Source organism: Arvicola amphibius, chromosome 3 (genome assembly GCF_903992535.2).
Source record: "Arvicola amphibius chromosome 3, mArvAmp1.2, whole genome shotgun sequence".
In the NCBI taxonomy this organism is placed as follows: domain Eukaryota; kingdom Metazoa; phylum Chordata; class Mammalia; order Rodentia; family Cricetidae; genus Arvicola; species Arvicola amphibius.
This window is the reverse complement of record NC_052049.1, coordinates 83045873-83052604: the sequence shown is the minus strand read 5'-3', so window position 1 is coordinate 83052604 and position 6732 is coordinate 83045873. Positions and strand designations below refer to the sequence as shown.

Sequence of the window (6732 nt, the reverse complement as noted above, 5' to 3'; positions counted from 1 at the left end):
ATACATAATCCAGACTCTGTGTATAGTCCATCTTTATGTGGCTTGTTATTTCTTTACTCCTTTTAATCTATGACTGTCTGTACTCTGTCTCTTTAAAGACTTTCTTTTATTTATTTTTTGTAAACCAGTTACTTAACTTTTTATACTCTTTTTCTCCTCTCTCCCAAGCCTATGTACATTTTTTTTAACACAGTGTGCCTCTTTTAGAGGTCTTTTCTTTTTTATCTGAATTTGTACTATTGTGTATCTGTAATTCTTTACTGTCTAGGAGCACTTCCTAAAATGCTAAGCACTTCATAAAAACTTAAACTGCAGCATTACTAGGGTATATACGATACTTCCTGCTTGCTCCGCACAGTTCAACATGGTGGAAGTCCATTCACTGCCATGCACATTGCCCCAGTTCCAAGTATGCAACTGGTTATATTGAACCACAAGCAGTTGCAGCACTCTGTTCACAAACCCCATCTAAATGCTCCATAGCCGGACCTCCAAAAAGAGTCGGAGTTCACACTGGCCCCCCAGTCCAGAAAGCCAGCATTTCACAGCTGGGTGGCTTTTTCTTTTTGCTACCACTAAGTCAGGAAAACCTCTCTTAAAAGAGCTGTGGCATGCCACCAGCAAACAGCAAGAAGCTGTGTTAAACTCTGTATTTTTTGTGTCTAGAATTCCTTTCCAAACTCTCGCAGGTTTTAAGTGGATTTTAGTTAACCACATTAGTGACAATTTGTTGGAGGGAGGTCACTAGTTAGTTCCCAGCTGCCTAACCCTAAAATAATCACATAGAAACTGTATTAATTAAAACACAACTTGGCCCATTAGCTCTAGCTTTGTCGCCTACCAACAAAGTTTCAGCGTGTTTGTCTCCAGCAGTGGCTCCATGGCTTCTCCCTGACTCTGCCTTCCCTCTCCCAGCATTCAGTCTAGTTTCCCCCACCTAGCTCTGCTCTACCCTATCAGGCCAAGCCAGCTTCTTTATTAACCAATGGTAGTCACAACATACAGAGGGGAATCCCACATCACATACACTCCCTACCCCCTCTTCTGCAATGTTCCCTGAGCCTTGGAGGGTTGGTAGAAGTGATTTGTTTAGTGTTGAAACCACAACTGATACTTACTTTCTGTATCTTAGGCAGACACGAATCTAATTCATTGTAAAGTAGAGGTGTCTCTGATTTGTCTGAGAGCTTGGGTTAGCTGGGCTTATGATACCAGCATGAATTCCCCCTTCCCCTCACCTCCACAGAGCAGCCCTTAAATCCACCCAGAGGGCAGTTGGTTATCTGTTAAGCCGCAGTTGCACAGGTGAGCATATCTTGCCCCGAGGAATGGCCTTCTGATTCTTATGGTTCACAGTGAACCATAAGATCTTTTACCCCCAGAAGCCCACTTAGTACCATCTAGTGTATTGGATGCTAGCCAGAAGGGAGGAAGCTCCCAGCTAAAATCCAGTCTGTTTTCTCTATATTTTACAATTAAGGAGTATGGTGTCCTCTGTAATACCTTATGCTCTAGTTCTGGTGGGCAGCCACAAGGAGCCACAGGGGCTTATCCGGTGGTGCGTTGGATTGATAGTGAAGTGGACTTAGCCAGCTTGAGTTGTGACATGATTTACTGAACACTGAATGAACTTATCCCTGCTTAGCTGTGTGATGAGCACACAGATGTCCAGCTCAGACCTGGATTGGACTGCAAAATGATCACATTATATATGGATTTTTGGATTTGAACTTTGATATGTGTGGGTTGGCTTCTTGTGTCCTCTTCCTGGGGAATTTACTGATATCCTCCCAGTTCAGCAGATGTTTGGTAAATCTTTTTAGTTTCCACTGAAGCAGAGAGAATCTTCTGATTATAGCCTCTACAGATATTCCGCAGGAACTGAGGTGCAATGAGAGTTCAACAAATGCTTTGAGCATTCTTGGCAATCCACAATCACATTGATGAAGCCAGGTCACAGGAATTCTCCCAGGAAGCTTCACTCCTGTGAGGGGCTGCATGGTGATGACTTTTCTCTAATCTGTCCAAGAGGTCTCATCAGCCTTCTGGGCTAGCCAGTGGCCTTTGAGAAGGCACAGCACAGGGTTAAGGGTGCTGTCTGCAGCTACAGAACAGAGGGAAGCTAAGAGGCCCAAGAGGGGATTAAACCCGTGGCCTGCTCCTCATTAGTGCGGTGTTCTAGCAGACTGAGAACTAGCACAGGCTTCCACAGTGTCAGCAAATACTGACCTACTTAGACAGGAGGGGCACAAGCCCAGATTTCCCCTCCGACATCAGCATAAGCTGTCTCCGGGAGCTGAAAGGACAGAGAAAGCCCTTTTTCATGGAATTTCTGGTTCAATAATTCTCATCTCTTGCTCGCATGGTAATTACTGGATTATGTTGTACAATTATCCATACATCCAATAAATGCCCCCCTCTGCCCACACACTCGTGTCCCAACAAGTGTAATAAGAGTTAGATAACATGTTAAGGCCATTCGCGGCAGTGTGGCACTGACTATATCCCTACCTCTGTTCCCCTCTGTTTAGATTATTTCCATTGCCCCACTTCCACCTCTCCCTCCACTGCCTTCGTTGTCATGTCCCCTGTTCCTTACATATATTCACCTGGCTCACACAAACTCATTCCTTCTATCCCAGTAAGCTGTCCTAGAAGCTTTCAAATCTTCTGATGGCTGAACACAAACCTGGCTGTGTGCACCCCGTGTGCTCAACCCTATCACAAGAGTCAGCAGTGTGCATTGCCGTTATCTCTGTTCCTTCCTCCAAGCCCTGCACTGAAAGCACCTGAAGAACAGGCCGAAAGCTGGATCCTATCTACTCTGTACCCCACGTAAAGTAGAAATGCAATAAATACATGTTGGATGATTGAGGCTAACTCCAATTTTCCTCTTCTATATTAAACTCCCCCATTTCTGCTAAGCAATATCTAAAAATGTTAAGTAGTACTGACATCAAAGCATCCTTAACTGCATCCCCGGGCTTGGCATTTTCTGAGGCAGAAAGTATCTTAGCCTCACACAACTCTGAACCAAAATGCCCTGGTATTTGCTAACTGCCTCCCTTCTAGTGTTTCTAAGTGAACATGCCACTGAGTGGAAATACTGAGGAGATGCAGGAGGATGGTGTGTATATAAGGGCCCTTGCTCTCAAGGCCTTCGAAGATAATGTTTTATATTCACTAGGCAACAATTATACTTTCCTGAATTTCCTTCTGCCCTATGTATTAAGTAAAAAATACTGCTTTGTTTTCACGTGTACACAGACATACACACTCACGTGTTAACTAGAAAAATAAAAAAGAATTAAAAGCTGGGGATCAGGATGCTGCTCAGTAGTAGCAGTCTTTCCTAGAATGCTGGAGGCCGGGTGATAAACCCCCATGTGTCAAACAAAAGAGTTAAAAATTGAAGATGCTTTTCTTCAATCCAAAGAATTCCTATCAGTGCTGCCTGTAGGGTGGCCTTGGCGGTAAAAGGTCCCTTTAGTTTGCTTTATCATGGAAAATGTTTCTTTACCCGTGCTACTATTATCCTGCTAAATGAACAGAGAATTAAACTCTTCCTAAGTACTTAACGTTGTGCCCATAGGCTCTCAAAGCTCACCAGAAAAGCTTCCTTCAATTAAAAATTAATACAGAGACTCACAACAGCAAATCCAAAGCATGAGAGACGTGGAATTAGAGCCCAGCTCTAACTGGGGCGTCCTTATCTCACTCCTGCCCCCAGGGCCTGGAGACGATCATGCTCCAGAGGGCAGATAGCTTGTAAGAGCCAGGGGTAGTAAGCAGCTCTTGTGAAATAGGGTTTTCCAGACATTACAGGGCCGCTGCACACATGAGCACACAGGGGCTACAGTGTAGAGACCTACACGGGACCACGTGAAACCCAGCATAGATGGAGAGGGGCTCGTAAAATCCCGCCCCTGACTGAGGACCTATTGGCAATGGATGACTGCTGGGAGAGGGGAAATCAGTTTTGATGAGAGAATTAGCCCTTGATAGCTGTCCATGTTCCTACATGACCAGACCTGTGGCCATCCAGGCAAAGCTAGGTAGACTCAGTGGGCTAAAGGAAGAGCACACGCATTGGGAGGGCAAGTGGGGGGCAAGGGGGAATGGGGAACTGGACGGAGGAAGTATAGAGCAGATTTGATCAAAACACAGTATGTGCATGCATGAAAATCTCAGTAATAAAATATTAAAATTAAATAATAAAGGTATCTTATGTCTTAATCATCTACACCCTTTCTTTCAGTTGTTTTTTGCTGTTGTTTTTTGAGACAGCGTTTCTCTGTAGCATTGGAGCCTGTCCTGGAAATAGCTCTTGTAGACCAGGCTGGCCTCGAACTCACAGAGATCCTTCTGCCTCTGCCTCCCAAGTGTGGGATTAAAGGCGTGCACCACCACCACCCAGCTTGTTTTTGCTTTTTGAGACAGAATTTCTTTCTGTAGCCCTGGCCGTTCTAGAACTTGCTCTGTAGACTGAGCTGGCCTTGAACCCAGATCTACTGGCCTCTGCCGCCCAACTGCTGGGACTAAAGACATGCACCACCATTGCCTGGCTAACTTTTAGTTTATATGGATTTGATGTTGTTTGTTTTCTGCCTCTGATATTGCTGCTTTCTTCCTTCTTTGAATAAATTCTGATATTTCATTTTAATTCATTTCTTCATTTTGTAGCCTTATCAGTTGAATCTCTTGTGATTTTTCTAGGCATTTAAATATTCATCCTTAACAATATGTAAAGGCTGACATTGTACAAATTCATATATAGAGTCTTGTGTTTAAAAGCTCTGTTCATATCTGCAAGCTTCTATTCTTTGCTTTTTCTGTATTTGAGTTAGATAAAGATTGTAAAAACTTTATACTAGACTATTACATGTTCTGTCTTAAACAGTTTTTGTTTAAACGTCATACACATTTTAAATTCTATGTATGTGTGTATGTATACAGACACACACACACAAATATATGATTACTTATTTTTCCTTGCTCTTTTAGTATTGTTATTCCTTCCTGTAGATTTGAGCTTGCATCTTGTGCTACGGCTCATTAATTCACGGCTCATTTCTCATCTCTCATTAGGAACTTCTCTCCAGTTTTGGTCTACTAAATTTTTGTTTTGTTTTGTTTTTTGTTTTTGAGACAGGGGGCCTACTAATTTTTTAGTCTCTGCCAAGCCTTTGCCTAACATACATGTAAACGTGTTTGTGTGAGTAAGAGTGTTTGAACTGCCATAAGCATTTTTCGTAACCAGGAAAGAGGAGGTTGGTTCTTTCGTTCACGTCAGGTTTAGTTCGGGGCTGGGGTGATTCAGTCCCTTCCAGACGCGGTTGCTCTGGTTGGGAGGACTGTCCTTGACCAGGATTTCTTAAATGTCTTCTAAGGGTACGGGAGGTGCTGTGTGCATCCTGGATCCTATGGTGCCCGGTATTAAATACGTGAGGAGAAGGAGACATCTGGTTGAAAATATGTGGGGAAGAAGTGAGTCTTTGGGAAAGTTTCTCGTCAAAAAGGAAACCACAGAGCTGAAATTTAACACTGCTCAAAGTGGAGACCCCCCTCCCTTCCACCAGAAGGTGCTCAAAACTGCAACATACAAAATTTCAAATTTATCTTACTTACTTACTTTGCTTCCCTTCCTATGAAATTGAAAAAAAAAAACCCTATAATCTGTCAGAATTCCTTATAGGTCACAAACACAGCAGGCGTGGTGATGCCTGCTGTAATCAAAATCCTCGGGAGGGGGGCGTTGAGCCAGAAGGATTATGAGGCAAGGCCTGCCTGGGCTACGTAATAAGACCCCATTTAAAAAGAAGTGGAGGGAGAAGCGCCCTGGGCTCTGCAGCGGGCTCTGCAGTCGCCGCCGCCTCGGGGGGGGGGGGGGGGGGGGGGGGGCCTCCGTGTCTGCACAGCCGTGCCCGTGGCTCCTAGAGGAACAGCTGAGCCCGGCCGGCCATGGCAGAAGGTGTGGGAGCAGCCGCGGAGGGTCTGGCCTCGGAACCCGCACAGGCGGTGGACTCCAGTGGGGCGGGCGGCCTGGTCAACCCCCCGTCGCTGCCTCTGGGAGGTGACCTGCGGTTCATTCCTCTAATAGTGAAGCAGCTCAGGAGCCGTGGCGTGTTCAACATCCCCCGGGACTACTTGGCAGAAGTGGACACCAAACCAGAAAGTGGATAATTTTGTGTCAACACATCTGGACAAACAAGAATGGAATCCTGCAATGAACAAGAACCAGCTGTGAAATGGGCTGAGGCAGAGAGTGGTTCAGTCAGGCGTGTTGGAAGAAGGAGTAGACAGGATCATTTCTCAAGTGCTGGACCCCAAACCACAGATAGAGCAAGCAGTCCACGAGTTCCCGGCAGCCCAGAAAGTGCAAGTTGTGCCAGCTCCCGCTCCAGAACCTGAAAGCCAGGATCCTCCAGCGCCATCTCAACATGCTTCCTAAGAATATGCCTGACACCTTTGGAAAGCGCCATTTAATAAAGAAATGGATTCCTGGTTCATACGAATATTAGTTGCTCACTGATATCAAGATTTTAACCTTGACTGGGTTGGTGTCCATATTGGATGGAGAGCAAGTTGGGTGGTGGGACATTGTACTTGCTCACGCGTTGTACTGCCTTTGACCAGCCTCTCCAAGGGTGTGACCTCAATAGACCCTACAGGGGTTTCAGGACTACGTGACCTGGGCTGTCCTGAACAAACCTTTAGCCTTGAACACGGACC

The 6732-nt window shown here is 45.2% G+C and overlaps 1 pseudogene; it reads left to right on the top strand.

Moving 5' to 3' along the window:
* Nucleotides 1-5904: 5904 nt before the first annotated feature.
* Nucleotides 5905-6451, top strand: LOC119808694 (annotated as a pseudogene).
* Nucleotides 6452-6732: the final 281 nt, after the last annotated feature.